This window comes from Haliotis rubra, unplaced genomic scaffold, assembly GCF_003918875.1.
Source record: "Haliotis rubra isolate DU_JTF1 unplaced genomic scaffold, ASM391887v1 Scf540, whole genome shotgun sequence".
In the NCBI taxonomy this organism is placed as follows: domain Eukaryota; kingdom Metazoa; phylum Mollusca; class Gastropoda; order Lepetellida; family Haliotidae; genus Haliotis; species Haliotis rubra.
This window is the reverse complement of record NW_025767236.1, coordinates 368,900-385,847: the sequence shown is the minus strand read 5'-3', so window position 1 is coordinate 385,847 and position 16,948 is coordinate 368,900.

Below are 16,948 nucleotides of genomic sequence, written 5' to 3'. Positions count from 1 at the left end.
CAAGGGCAGTTAAATATTGGTTTTATTTAATGCTTAAGTCTTTGGATGAATCTGGACGGACGACATGGGCATCTCATATCAAGAATATTTTATTTAGATTTGGCTTTGGCTTTGCTTGGATTTCACAGGATATTGGAGATATTGATGGTTTCATTTCTGTTTTTAAGCAAAGATTGTCTGATAATCTTTCACAAGATTGGTACTCATCCCTACATAGAACAACCAAGTGTTCTAATTATATTCTTTTCAAGTCCCTCCTGAATGTTGAAACTTATCTCAGTTTAGGTATTGCCCCATATTTAAGAAATTGTTTAACAAAATTTAGATGCGGTAAATTTAAACTTAGTTCTGAGACCGGTAGATATAACAATGTCCCTTATTATTCAAGATTCTGTCATTTTTGCTACAAAAATAATCTTAATTTAATTGAAGATGAAATACATGTTTTACTTTATTGTAAAGCCTACTTAGATATAAGGAATAAGTTTCTGGGTAAATATTTGAAACATTCTATTTCACAACACAGTTTTATAAACATAATGACTTCAAAAAACATAAATGTTATAAATAATTTGTGCCTATTTTTATATAATGTTGGGAAAATAAGAGATTCTGATGTTTTTATGTAAAACCAGGGAAAATCTACAACATTATATAGTCTCCCTGGTAAAACGCATGTAACTTTTTATTATATTTATGAATGTATTTTGGGCCAGTGGCCTATTACTGAATAAATGTCTGTCTGTCTGTATTCTAGGCTCTCTTCATACCCTATGAATCATTCTACATGTGAAATGGATGCAAATACTGCTTGAATATTGCTGCATTTTGGCGATTGGTATTTCTATGTGTAAACAGAAAATGGAAAATTGTTCCTTTGCAAGCAAAAATGTTAAAATAGATAATTTTAGATGTTCCTAAACATTTTTTCACAATATCAAAGACGCGTTTTACTTGTTTTCACTAATGCAAATCAGCAGGACATGTTTTGAAAGACTGAAATCATGGGAATGATTATTTTACATTTTTACACACTCTACAACAGTTGTTTCTTGTTTTAATAGTTTAAAAATGGTGACTTTAAATGGTTTATCATTGTCCCAAAGCAGAATTTTATTTCAACCTTTCTTTTGGACATCTAAATCACTGTTATTGATTTATTTCGGCATGGACGAAAATAGGACAATTTAACTCTTCTGAAAAATATGCATTTTACCTAAATATGAATGCATTAAATTTGAGAATTCTTTTCGTGATTTGCACAAAGCTGTGTTGTTAAGCTTTCTTGTAAACTAATACCTTCTAACATATCTTTGATAGTTTTTAAGTAATTCATAAAGGTAGGAAGGTAACGTTTCTTTTGGCGTTTAGTGTATTGTAGACACAGGTGAAATACAGGTAGTTCGCCTTGAACAAGGGGCGGTGGATTAGCCTAGTGGTAAAAGCGTTCGCTCGTCATACCAAAGACCCGAGTCGATTCTCCACATGGGTACAATGTGTGAAGACCATTTCTGGTGTTCCCCGCCGTGACATTGCTGGAATATTGCTAAAAGCGGCGTAAAACTAAACTCACTCACTCACTCATTCTCCTTGAACAAGTTCATCTATGTTGTTTTTTCAATAATCACAATGGTTATCATCAGAGCATGTCGTTCTATCATCAGCATCACCATCGTCGTCGCCATCATCTTCGTTGTTTGATCTTTCAAATTAGTAGATTTGTTTCGCTTTCTCTAAGCTCGATGGTTGGGGGTGCCATACAGTTTGTTTTTGTTGTTTTTCTTATTTAGCTTTTATAGCCCCTAGTGACAGTATCTAAAGCTAACTTTAAGACCACTTTTTCCACGTAACAGAGGTACCACGTGGCACCAGTTAGCTTCCGACAGAAAAAAAGTCAATTTCAATATGGCTGACTTGTGGTAATCATTTGAATTCCTTATTAAACAATTGAAACATATTTCAGTTCTATATCAAGACATCTTTTCAAATCTAATGCTAATCATTCCGCAATACAAACAATTATCCCATTTAGTGGTTTCAAAGACTATGTACTAGCTGCCTGATTAGAAGCTGATCTCTTTGATTAATCCTGTGAATAAATGTTCAACAATAGACACATGGCGGGACAGTCGGTATAAAACGCGTCACTTTCTGACCTGAGCCGCTGGTCGACAGTCAAATATTATTTTCTTCATTTTTAATTATTGCAACCGCCAGGACCACTATTTGCTTTCTATTGCTTGAACAATTGCAAAATAGGAATTAATCCAAAAATCATTTATGTCATCCTTGTAAAAACAGTACATTTGGAAATGATTAATTTTAATTACGAATAGAAAAATATTTGAATGCTTTTTTCCCTGCTACAGCAGCCAACAACGAGTGTAGTGAGACAACGGTGGCTTTCTGAAATGTCATTGATTCCAAGGTTTATTTAGGAAATGATATTTTTCCAGCTTAATCCCAAACATCCTTTTGATCAAAACGGCAGAATGATTCCCTGTCGAGGAGTTATGTCTAATTCTTCTGTCCTGGTGAAGCGCGTGCCATATTACCATTAATCTTTCAAGGATACCGTGTCGTATTTGTGATATTTTAAATATTCATGACATCTATATATGGATTGTCTTGACAGTTGGAGACAAAATATTTCCAATACTCGCTGTTTGCTTATGTCAATAATATCATTGCTACTTATGAGTATTGATTATCGCCCTTTTCTGTTTTTCGCGACAGATTTCTACAAAAACTGACACACGTAGATCGATGGACTTTGATTGTGAATCGATACCGTGAACGTAGAAATACACAAGTTGTTTGAAATATCGATCTTATCGTGATTGGTCAGTCGATAAAACAAGTAGAACGCCGGCTGAAAAAGACAAACGTATTGTTTTTTTCAAGATGGCGGTAGAGGGAGAAATCATTGAGGTAGATCAGCTCAATACTGCCAGAAGCATCGCAAGGTAAGCGACTGCTCCCAGCCACCTACAACGGCGTGGGTGAAGTTGGTGTTGATGTGGATGGTGAAGTTGAGCGTTAAATTCAATGGCATTTAACTGAGGCTAACTGGGTGCTGTTTTCATGAACCGTAACTAAAAGTTGTTGATCCTTCTTCCCACTATATCTAGTAATGTTACAGTGTAGAGGGTTTATGTATATAATCGGTAAATCTGCCGCGCGCGTCGACCTGTCGTAACTCTACAGTTTACCGTAGCTTTACGAAGGTCGTAGCGCTACGAACGCTTTGTGGATCGTGACCCTGATCCATATCTTACGTTAACTTAATCTTGAATTATACACAGTTTCGTAAAATCATTTGCTATTTTCTTTTCTATTAAATATTACTTGTAACTGTTTTGTATTTTGCGACGTTTTGAGATGAACTCTTGTCCCTCTCATATGGTCACCTTCCATATGCAGTTATCAATACCAAGGTGGACGAGACATTTATGTTTAGATGTTTAAAGGTAAATTTTTGATGCATTCATTAATACGCCATACTTTATGTCTTGATAAGGTATCACCTCATCTGTAGTCCCTTTGCTGCAAAATCGTACCGATGAAATGGCAAATAAATGTACATTCGAAAGCAACAAATTGTCCTAAATGGCATGAAAGTTGATCATTTGTCCATACAAAATCGTCAATATAAGACATTGGCATGAAGAAGAGATGTTAGTTTAACAAACGACCATGTAAATGTTGGTGATATAATGACTGTTATAACAAGGGGGTATGCACAATAAACGGAACAGCGAAGGGTATCGCGGAACATAGGGATAGTCTCAAAACTAGTCTGCAATATTGTCATTGTCATTGTCATTGTCAACTGAATCCGAGAACAGTGACAGCAACAAGAACAATAAATATTCCTGTAAAGCACGAAACAACTTCACTTTCACCATTCTTCATCACGCATGCATACCGCATCTTTTTGTCGTAAGGGCCATGGGGTAGCCTAGTGGTTAAAGCGTCACGCCGAAGGCCCGGGTTCGATTCTCCACATGGGTACAATGTGTGAAGCCCATTTCTGGTGTCCCCCGCCGTGATATTGCTGGAATATTGCTAAAGACAGCGTAAAACTATACTCACTCACACATTTTGTTTGGGCGTATGGTCGGTTGTTCGATCCCCTGGTCGCGTCATACCAAAAGACCTTAAACGATGGTAATTGTTGTTTCTCCGCCTGGCGATCGGCTGGGGTGGGCTGTTGGGAGTAGGGTATCCATTTTAAACTGAGATACCGTATCCTGTCGAAAATCAAAAACCTAAGAGCGGTTTAATATGTTTTGTCGGCAATCTGCCCATTCCAAAATTCTATTAAACAGAATTTTAGTGTACCTTATACTTATAGCACATCAACAGTTGCATACCCCTGTAGATATCAGCTTTCTTTTCTTGGAGAAAACAATAGTTACTACTTCAGTCCAGACAACAGTGAAACAAGCTGAGCAGAGAACTTTAAAATGATCACATTGTCTTAGAACCTTCAGAGAGGCTACGACTGGTGGGCTCTCATATACACCCGTTCGGAAAATGGGACCACGAACTTAATGATTCAGAAATGTTACACAGGTTCAAGATTAATTAATCATTTTTCCTGTTTAAAATACTTATGATGAAAAACATATTGTATTTCAAACTAACCCTAAATGTATAAGTATTTTCGTAACAACGTGTTGCATATATTCTTGAGAATCAACATTGGGTGACCGGAGGTAGAATTAGGCACTAAAATGCTGACCCTCTTTTTTCAACTCATTTCATCAAATTGTGCTATATAAGTTGTTAAACATTTTGTGTGTTGTTTTAAAGTTTTACTTAGTGTCAGTAGCTATGGGTGACTATTGAGGGGGAAACAACTATTGCGATAGCGATAGCCTATTGCAACATACTATTGCGATAGCGATTGTCTATTGCGAGTCCGACCAACTATAGTTGTTGTTCTCCTTGAATTGTCTCATTTGAAGTCATTTCCCAAATGAATGTATAGTTTATATGACATATAAAGAAGCTGAAGTAGTTCCAGTCTCTTTTAATAACTGGCAAGAAACTTGAAACCCAGAACAAGTAAACAGTGCTTAAATTCATGTACAAAATAAGTGAGCCCCCTGCATGTCATGTACAAAATCGACGACCCACCCTCCCCTCCCCATAAGTTTTAAGCATACTTTTAAACATATTTTTATGTACAAAATTGCTGACACCCCCCTAGTACGTGTGTACAAAATTGCTGACCCCCCTAGCTCCCCAGAACAAAATAGGTGACCCCCCTTAATACAGTATTATCATCATCCCCCTAGGCATAAATTATGAACGGTCCATTAGTAAACTATAGTTACACATACTAGCAATGCATCGATAGTTTTTCGTTTCTACCATCGACTAATTGCTATCGGAGACTCAACAATTATTGCAATCCACCAATAGTTCGATGCATCGTTACAACCCTATCAGTAACTGTAAAACAGCGACGAAGCCATGCACATCATCATTCAAACCACCAAGCGTACGTTGTACGGGAGACCGGATCAATTGTAACACGGGGCAATTGTAACAAGGGCGATTACTCTAAAACTCAAGCATAGTGTAGGTAAGTAGAGTAGTTTCCCTTTGCTTTCCTGTGGTACAACATCCGGGCGTTTTTTCAGCTGCTCGCTGCTCGCTCGCGCGATACAGTTGACGAAAAATCGTTTTTCACGTAGGAAAGTAAATTTTTCACAAAACGTAAGAAAACGTTCTTAATGCAGTAAATGTTGCTTGGTATGAAATTAACTTTTCAAGTGTAAAATTGAGGTACCTCCGTATGACCTTAGGGTTGATTATATATATTTTACATAAAAACTGTAAATAAAATTCTTTGGGTTAAATAATAGTATTCTGTATTATATTTTACTGACGACTGCGTCAGAATTCATCCCGTTATATTATTGTGCATGTTTGAACTTGTTCGCCGGGTAACGTGTGCACAGCTGATTGCTATTTCCGGCTTTGTGTACGAGACAAATACGCACGGTAATCTTAATCCCTGCAAATAATACAATGCCCAGCAAAAACAACTTATAACTTAAAAGGTAAATAGCCAAATACTAGTAATCTTGTCTAGTGATGTTTAATTGCAAATTTGACGTCTCTACTGACAAAGTCGTCTTCTGTTGTTTGTTCACGCGAAGTGATACGATGTTGTTTATTCAGTCAAAGCAATAAAAGTGCAGTGTGTCGATATTCAAGTTATATGTTGTGATGCTGTTTTTGAATGTCTATACATGTATAATAAACGCTTGATGATCATAAATATTTTGGATTTTCCTTGAGGTGTATGAAAACCAAAAATCCAGATATCCGGATATTCAATTATCCGGACGATTTACGAAAAAACGAATGTGTCCGGATATCCGAGGTCTCACTGTATTACGACATAGTTTGAAGTAGAAATATTTGAGAAGCCCAAAGTTGTTAACATGTGACGTGGCATGAAACATGGCTACTACCATTGGGGGCAATTGTAACACTGTGTAACAATTGCCCCCATGTAATTTTCCCTTGTGTTATGATGATGAAGCAAATTATGAAGAAGGTTTTATGTTACTTCTTTACTAGTTTTATCATAGTAGAACAATTTCAGTGTTATGTTGACAGTAGTAATTAGCCCTCGGGTGACAGTTTTTGGTGCTATTAGTCTTTGTATTATATTTTGGGCATACGAAAACAAGAATTTTAAACCAAAAACATTTTAAATGTCGATGGTGACAAAGGTTTAATGTTAATCCATTTGCACCTCAGTTGATCAAGATAACATCTTTCCACATTTTATTTAGATTTTTTGAAAATAAACAGATTGTTACATCTGAACCTTCTTTGTTACAATTGCCCCATCCGCCTGTTACAATTGCCTCGTGCTAGGGGTCAATCGTAATACTTGCAGTCATTGCATTTGATACGTAATAACTTTGTAACAACATGATAGTGAACTTTATATGGCACTGAGGTTTTAAGTCGAGATGCCAATGAACTATATAGTTAGTACCGATTAACTTTGTGAGCGGTCGACTAGTATCGAATTACATAGAGGATATTGTATGAGTGCCCATGTCATACTATGTTTACGACACGAGTGCCTAAATATTTTATTTTTTTTATTTATTTTTTTTTTATTCATGACATATAATATACATTGCTGGTTATCAAAAAAACCCATATAAACAAAATTATAAGCGTACAATCGCAAATCAACAATGCAATATTTTGTACTTTTTTTTTCAGACGGGAGGAGTTTGAAAAGAGAAGGATAGCGGTATAGACACAGGGTGCAGAAAGGTTTTACTCACAAGGGAACAAAGAATTCCATTTCATACGAAATTTTTCATCCTTTTCTCCGAAAATATGTTCTTCTAGTTTGAAATGGTATTTTATAAAATATATAAGTTGGTTGATATTTAATTCCGTAAAGTCATATCTTGTTTTGTTAATATATTTCTTGATAATGATAAACAGATGGTTAATAAGGACAGGTGCCTCCGGGTCTCCCAGCAGGAAATGTTCAACATTTATACTTATATTACAGCTAGTTTTGTATCGATACCACTCAACAAATGTTGAGAGAAGGTGTTTTGTTTTTTCACAGAAATAAAATAAATGTTCTAAAGTTTCTATTTCTTTGTTGCAGAGGGTACAGGCATTATCATCACTGATACCTATCTTAAACAAAAATGACTTAGTTGTAACTATTCGATGAATCAGTTTATACTGAAAATTCCTGGCTTTATTTTCTATGGTAATTTTATTTATCAGTGCAAAACAGTCACAAAGATAGTCATCTGCTAGAGTAATATTAAGTTTGATTTCCCATTTCCGCTGAAGATTATAGAGAGCTTCCTTGACTTTCACATAGCTGAGTATATATGAATTTACAGTTAGCTGACTTGAGTATTTGTGTGAGAGTATTACACTGAGTGTTTACTGATTCTATCTTTTGATTTGTGTCTCTGATGGCTTTGATCCAGTGTTTGGGTATATATTTAAAAAATCTGAAATAAAGGAGATATGTTTCTTTAAGGTTAAATTCTTCTTTAAGCGTATCATAGGACTTGAACTCACCGTTGTTCGAGACAATGTCTTTCATATATTGCATGCCTTTTTTTATCCATGAGACGAACAACCCAATATCGGTAACAGGTACAAAATTAAGAAGTGGCAAGCACATAAAATCTTCAACACTTTCACTAATTTTAGAATGGATACATGCATAGCATGAAACAACATCTTTCCAAAAATAGTTTTTAATATTTTTAGAGTAGGATTGTATTTTTTCCACTTGAAAGCTGAATAGATTAATGTCACCAAAAGGTGATAATGTCTCAAATGCTAGGTGCTGCCACAACCCCTTTGATGTCAGTAATCTCCTTATCCATTTGATTTTTATGTACTTGCAGAATGATATAACATCGATCATTTTTAAGCCACCCTTATAGTAGTCGTTTAAATATTGGTATTTCCCGAGCGAGAGCGAGGGATATACCGATATTTAGGCACGAGTGTGATATGGGCACGATGATATGGCTATGATATAGTATGATATGTGCACGAATATGATATTCTGTTTATTACCGAAGCCGTCAAATTAAGGAAAATAAACCCAAATCTACTTTCAAACATAGTCTGGCTACCCGCCGGAGAATGCAACGTCACAGGAGAAACGTGACGTCATAGCAGTGTTCATGACGTCACGTCACCATGACAAAGTGATATTTTGCCCTAGAGCATCGTATGAAAAATATGAACCCCGATATATTCGCCCTCGTAGGTAATAAAAGAAGTTAAGTAAAAAGTGTTACAATTGACCCCGGTCTCCTCTACCTATCACAGATGTCTATGAGGAATTCCCGTGTCGAAGTTCGACTTAGACACCGTTTTACGAAGCAACATTAACGCTAAGACGGTCGTAATTCTATGTTAAGGTATGGGAGTTACGATCACCTCAGCGCTATGACTGTCGTAACTCTATGTTAAGGTTTGGGAGTGACGGTCACCTTAGCGATATGACTGTCGTAATTCTATGTTATGGTATGGGAGTTACGATCACCTCATCGCTGTGGCTGTCGTAACTCTATGTTAAGGTTTTGGAGTTAGATCACCTCAGCGCTATGACTGTCGTAACTTTATCTTAAGGTATGGGAGCTACGATCACCTCAGCGCTATAACTGTCGTAACTCTATCTTAAGGTGTGGGAGTTACGATCACCTCAGCGCTATGACTGTTGTAACTCTATGTTAAGGTGTGGGAGCTACGATCACCTCAGCGCTATAACTGTCGTAACTCTATCTTAAGGTGTGGGAGTTATGATCACCTCAGCGCTATAACTGTCGTAACTCTATCTTAAGGTGTGGGAGTTAGATCACCTCAGCGCTATAACTGTCGTAACTCTATCTTAAGGTGTGGGAGTTAGATCACCTCAGCGCTATAACTGTCGTAACTCTATCTTAAGGTGTGGGAGCTACGATCACCTCAGCGCTATAACTGTCGTAACTCTATCTTAAGGTATGGGAGTTACGATCACCTCAGCGCTATAACTGTCGTAACTCTATCTTAAGGTGTGGGAGCTACGATCACCTTAGCGCTATAACTGTCGTAACTCTATCTTAAGGTGTGGGAGCTACGATCACCTCAGCGCTATAACTGTCGTAACTTTATCTTAAGGTGTGGGAGCTACGATCACCTCAGCGCTATAACTGTCGTAACTCTATCTTAAGGTGTGGGAGTTACGATCACCTCAGCGCTGTGACTCACGATCACGTCGTAAGTCTTTGTTAAAGTATGGGATTTAGATCGCCTCTGGTTTCATGGATTCCAACGATTATACGGTTTGGTGTATGTTTCTTTCAGACACTTTTTACCCCGATGTTTAATTGCAAAGACAATGATGAGGAGAATTCACTGACTTAATTCTATCCAGCCTTTAATTGCGGTCAGGCGTTTCATCAACGAAACACGACACTTTTACTCCAGCCTGTAAATGGCTACTAAATTACCTGTTCTCGGTTAGTATGCTATTCATGAAAACTATTGCTTGAACCCAGTGGACACGGCCCTGCTTCCACCACCCATCCCACCCCAATTAAGTTCAGTAAAATATCGGGATGAGTTACTGGTGAGCGGCTTCTGCTCACATTGTCAAGATGTCTGAGAGACTGCTCTTTTGTGACTGTGTGAGCACGTGACCCTGACATGGTAGAGCGGGTATGGTTCACTTATTTGTGCGTTTTCTAAAATTGATTCCATCCTGTTTCATACCCATTGTTCTGAGATGCATCTTATATAGTTCTAATGGATTAATGTCACCCATTGTTCTGTACATCGATAGGTGGGCTGTCGATAGACTGAACTTCCCAAGGTCTTGTGCGAAACTGCTTTTTTCTAAAGTATCTTTGGGAGTTAGATTCTTGATTTTAATCTTATTTTGACTGGTTCAAGCGGTCTTTAGCGCCAAGGTAAAATTACTGCATGAATATCAACTGATTGAACTGATTCAAGAATATATTTGTCACTTTTCAAAACTCGTCTCAGTACAGAAGATTACTCAAGTAATATACGTGTTAAACAATTTAGAATAGCGTTGTCTCGTATCCGTTGCTCATCCCATGATTTCCGTGTTGAAACTGGCCGTTACACAAACATCAACCGAGAAAAAAGCATTTGCAATCTATGTAGCTTAGAATTGATTGAAGATGAATACCACTACTTGTATGTCCATTACACTTACCACTTAGAGAAAAATATATCCCAGCATATTATTAACTCAAATGTAAAAATACTTACGGATTTTTCAATGTTTATATAGTGTGCCTTCTCTTGCAGGAATAATTGGATAAATGAAAAACAAAATTAATAACTACACAGGGTATGATTGAATTTAAGTATGTATAAGTTCCATGAAGTTTTATATTGTATTAATAATGGACTGTACTATAGGCCCGTGGTCTTGTGAGTACTGGAATAAAGAACTAATGAAGCGAAAATATTTGTCCGCATCATCCAGCTGGGTTTTTTCCCCAAAGATTCTAACTTGATATTTGACTTAAGAATCAGATTTCAGAAGTAACATGTTTGAGATAAGTTTTTGGGGAATCTGTTTTAGGTATTATCTAGCCTGGTTATTCTCTGGTCATGACGTCATATAATGACGACAGGTATAGGCCGGTCGTTTTATAGGGCAACCGTTGTGTAGATTATCGAAGACAGGTATAGGCCGGTCGTTTTATAGGGCAACCGTTGTGTAGATTATCGAAGACAGGTATGGGCCGGTCGTTTTATAGGGCAACCGTTGTGTAGATTATCGAAGACAGGTATAGGCCGGTCGTTTTATAGGGCAACCGTTGTGTAGATTATCGAGGACAGGTATGGGCCGGTCGTTTTATAGGGCAACCGTTGTGTAGATTATCGAGGACAGGTATAGGCCGGTCGTTTTATAGGGCAACCGTTGTGTAGATTATCGAAGACAGGTATGGGCCGGTCGTTTTATAGGGCAACCGTTGTGTAGATTATCGAAGACAGGTATGGGCCGGTCGTTTTATAGGGCAACCGCTGTGTAGATTATCGAAGACAGGTATGGGCCGGTCGTTTTATAGGGCAACCGTTGTGTAGATTATCGAAGACAGGTATGGGCCGGTCGTTTTATAGGGCAACCGCTGTGTAGATTATCGAGGACAGGTATGGGCCGGTCGTTTTATAGGGCAACCGTTGTGTAGATTATCGAGGACAGGTATGGGCCGGTCGTTTTATAGGGCAACCGCTGTGTAGATTATCGAGGACAGGTATGGGCCGGTCGTTTTATAGGGCAACCGTTGTGTAGATTATCGAAGACAGGTATGGGCCGGTCGTTTTATAGGGCAACCGTTGTGTAGATTATCGAAGACAGGTATGGGCCGGTCGTTTTATAGGGCAACCGTTGTGTAGATTATCGAGGACAGGTATGGGCCGGTCGTTTTATAGGGCAACCGTTGTGTAGATTATCGAGGACAGGTATGGGCCGGTCGTTTTATAGGGCAACCGTTGTGTAGATTATCGAGGACAGGTATGGGCCGGTCGTTCTATAGGGCAACCGTTGTGTAGATTATCGAGGACAGGTATGGGCCGGTCGTTTTATAGGGCAACCGTTGTGTAGATTATCGAGGACAGGTATGGGCCGGTCGTTCTATAGGGCAACCGTTGTGTAGATTATCGAGGACAGGTATGGGCCGGTTGTTTTATAGGGCAACCGCTGTGTAGATTATCGAGGACAGGTATGGGCCGGTCGTTTTATAGGGCAACCGTTGTGTAGATTATCGAGGACAGGTATGGGCCGGTCGTTCTATAGGGCAACCGTTGTGTAGATTATCGAGGACAGGTATGGGCCGGTTGTTTTATAGGGCAACCGCTGTGTAGATTATCGAGGACAGGTATGGGCCGGTCGTTTTATAGGGCAACCGTTGTGTAGATTATCGAGGACAGGTATGGGCCGGTCGTTCTATAGGGCAACCGTTGTGTAGATTATCGAGGACAGGTATGGGCCGGTTGTTTTATAGGGCAACCGCTGTGTAGATTATCGAGGACAGGTATGGGCCGGTCGTTTTATAGGGCAACCGTTGTGTAGATTACCGAGGACATGTATGGGCTGGTAGTGTACGGCGCCACAATCCGTTGTGTAGATTACCGAGGACATGGACGGGCTGGTAGTCTAGGGCGCCACAAACCGTTGTGTAGATTATCGAGGACATGGACTGGCTGGTCGTCTAGGGCGCCACAACCCGTTGTGTAGATTAGCGAGGACATGGATGGGCTGGTAGTCTAGGGCGCCACAAACCGTTGTGTAGATTAGCGAGGACATGGACTGGCTGGTCGTCTAGGGCGCCACAACCCGTTGTGTAGATTAGCGAGGACATGGATGGGCTGGTAGTCTAGGGCGCCACAAACCGTTGTGTAGATTAGCGAGGACATGGATGGGCTGGTAGTCTAGGGCGCCACAAACCGTTGTGTAGATTATCGAGGACATGGACTGGCTGGTCGTCTAGGGCGCCACAACCCGTTGTGTAGATTAGCGAGGACATGGATGGGCTGGTAGTCTAGGGCGCCACAACCCGTTGTGTAGATTACCGAGGACATGGACTGGCTGGTCTTCTAGGGCGCCACAACCCGTTGTGTAGATTACCGAGGACATGGACGAACTGGTAGTCTAGGGCGCCACAACCCGTTGTGTAGATTATCGAGGACATGGACAGGCTGGTCGTCTAGGGCGCCACAACCCGTTGTGTAGATTAGCGAGGACATGGATGGGCTGGTAGTCTAGGGCGCCACAATCCGTTGTGTAGATTACCGAGGACATGGACTGGCTGGTCTTCTAGGGCGCCACAACCCGTTGTGTAGATTACCGAGGACATGGACTGGCTGGTCGTCTAGGGCGCCACAACCCTTTGTGTAGATTATCGAGGACATGGACTGGCTGGTCGTCTAGGGCGCCACAACCCGTTGTGTAGATTAGCGAGGACATGGATGGGCTGGTAGTCTAGGGCGCCACAACCCGTTGTGTAGATTACCGAGGACATGGACTGGCTGGTCTTCTAGGGCGCCACAACCCGTTGTGTAGATTACCGAGGACATGGACTGGCTGGTCTTCTAGGGCGCCACAAACCGTTGTGTAGATTAGCGATTACTTACTTACTTACTTACTTACTTACCTACCTATATATCAATCCATCCATCCACCCACACCCACACTCACACCCACACACATGCACTTACTTACTTACAGACCGCCGCCATATACTAGTAGCTGGAATATTGCTGAGTGCGGCGTAAACCTAAACCCACTCACTCACTCACTTACTCATCCATCAATCCATCCAACTACACCCACACGCACGCAGACACACACACACTTTCTTACCTGCCTATCCATCCACACACACTGTCTTATCTACCAATCCACACAGACACACACACACAGACACAGACATACTTACTTGCCTGCTTATCCATCAACCCCCCCCCCCACACACACACACACACACACACACTTACCTACCTACCTATCCATCAAGCCATCCATCCATACACACGCGCGCTTACTTGCTTACCTATCCATCAACACATCTTACACACGCACTTACACCCCTATCAATCAATTACACACGTACACACACACACACTCACGCACATACATACATACATACATACATACATACATACATACATACATACATACATACATACATACATACATACATACATACATACATACATACATACATACATACACACATACATACAATGTCATACATACATACATACATATATACATACACACATACATACATACATACATACATACATACATACATACATACATACACATACATACATACATACATACATACATACATACATACATACATACATACATACATACATACATACATACATACATACATACATACATACATACATACATACATTTTAATGATGATCATGAGGGATATAAATGGGTACTTATTCACTTTTCCTTAGTGTTCTAACTACGTCAAATTGTTGGGAATTTAAAAATGCAGACTGAAAACGACCTTCCCCACTTATGACAAAAGAAGAACATATACTAGTAATCGTTTAGTTCTTGTATTGTATTGACACCATATTGATACAATGCTTTAAAATATTAGCAAACGTTTTGTAAACATTTCACCGTTGAAACGGAATCTTAAAAAAATACAACGGTAAACATTTTAGCAGTTACACAATACTAATGTACCATATGCATGTGTTACCGTAACAGTACACAGTACCATGTGCATGTCTTACCGTAACAGTACACAGTACCATGTGCATGTCTTACTGTAACAGTACACAGTACCATGTGCATGTCTTACTGTAACAGTACACAGTACCATGTGCATGTCTTACTGTAACAGTACACTGTACCATGTGCATGTTTTACTGTAACAGTACACAGTACCATGTGCATGTCTTACTGTAACAGTACACAGTACCATATGCATGTCTTACTGTAACAGTACACAGTACCATATGCCTGTCTTACTGTAACAGTACACAGTACCATGTGCATGTCTTACTGTAACAGTACACAGTACCATATGCCTGTCTTACTGTAACAGTACACAGTACCATATGCCTGTCTTACTGTAACAGTACACTGTACCATATGCCTGTCTTACTGTAACAGTACACAGTACCATGTGCCTGTCTTACTGTAACAGTACACTGTACCATATGCCTGTCTTACTGTAACAGTACACAGTACCATGTGCATGCCTTACTGTAACAGTACACAGTACCATGTCCATGTCTTACTGTAACAGTACACAGTACCATGTGCCTGTCTTACTGTAACAGTACACAGTACCATATGCCTGTCTTACTGTAACAGTACACAGTACCATGTGCCTGTCTTACTGTAACAGTACACAGTACCATGTGCCTGTCTTACTGTAACAGTACACAGTACCATATGCCTGTCTTACTGTAACAGTACACAGTTCCATATGCCTGTCTTACTGTAACAGTACACAGTACCATGTGCATGTCTTACTGTAACAGTACACAGTACCATATGCCTGTCTTACTGTAACATTACACAGGTGCAAAAACAACACTACTGTTGAAAATCCCGATCAACTCAAACGTTGGGAAAAAACGAAAAGAGATTTCGTCTTATCTGATCTGCATTCTAAGCCTAGTGTTCAGCTCGATGATTTCTTAACGAGAAATAAAACGTTAGAAAAAACCCTACTCTATCTGGTCGATATATATATCATTGATATCATTAGAGTTCAGGCATAACGGCAAAGACAAAATTCAATTAAGTGGGTCTATTGACCAGCTATTCATCTTAAAGAGGCTGGAAAGGCACTTTAAACTTAGGACCCATGCATTCTCTTTATGCTGTATTTCTCTTATACAAATCTTAATGCATCCGCAACGCTTGACAAAAGTTCTTTAGTGTATTTAATACACATTAAAGCGTCACTCGACCGAGAGCTCGCGGCTCTCACAAGTCCGATCAATGGCAGGCGTTTATCGGCAAGATACAGAGAAGAAATGTTTGTTTGAGAAACAGGTAAAAATCAGCCAGTATGGGAAGTAGTGATTCGCCAGCAGGTGCGAGTGTAGAGGGGTTTCATCGGCAAACAAAGAGGCCTTAACAATCATTTCCACCATCTATTGTTGTATTAATATTTTATGTCTGTAGTGTCTCAAACTGGCATTCTTACCAGTGATTCAACCGCTATCTTTCCCAGCTGATCGGTCAATAGGGAGGGGAAGAGTTACTGCTGCCTCTTGACAGTGCAGGGTTTTTAACCTATAAAATCACTTAACGGAAATTTGAAAATAGGATTCAGGAAATCGAGTTTTCTGTCGAGGATACTGGTAATATGCCTTAATTTGTAACGCATTGTTTGGTACAGGGAACCGTGGTGTATGTGTTTGTTTGATTGTTTGGTTGTTTGATTGTTTGATTGATTGATTGTTTGTTTGATTGTTTGTTTGTTTGTTTGTATGTTTGTGTGTTTGTTGTGTAACGCCGCACTGAGCAATATTCCAGCTATGTACTACGTGTAATTAAACGAGTCAGCATGAGACAGGAGGGCCTGTCCTCATATCGCCTACATCACCGTTTCGCCTACAGTCTTATCAAAACAACTTTATGCACCATTGCACACCATTTCCTGCCTATGTTACCCATGGAATAATGGACCAGCCTAAGGGATAAGAAAAACAAACAAATGTATGTGATTCACATTACTTTAATACATTAATAACTTTGATTTTAAATTAAAATAAATAAAGCACTTCATTGTCATCAGAGTTATGAGTTTGATTGAATTGAGTTCTCAGTTTAGCTTGAGGATGTGGCCAACAGCATCAAGGAACTGCATCACAGACTTCACACCGGTGGAAA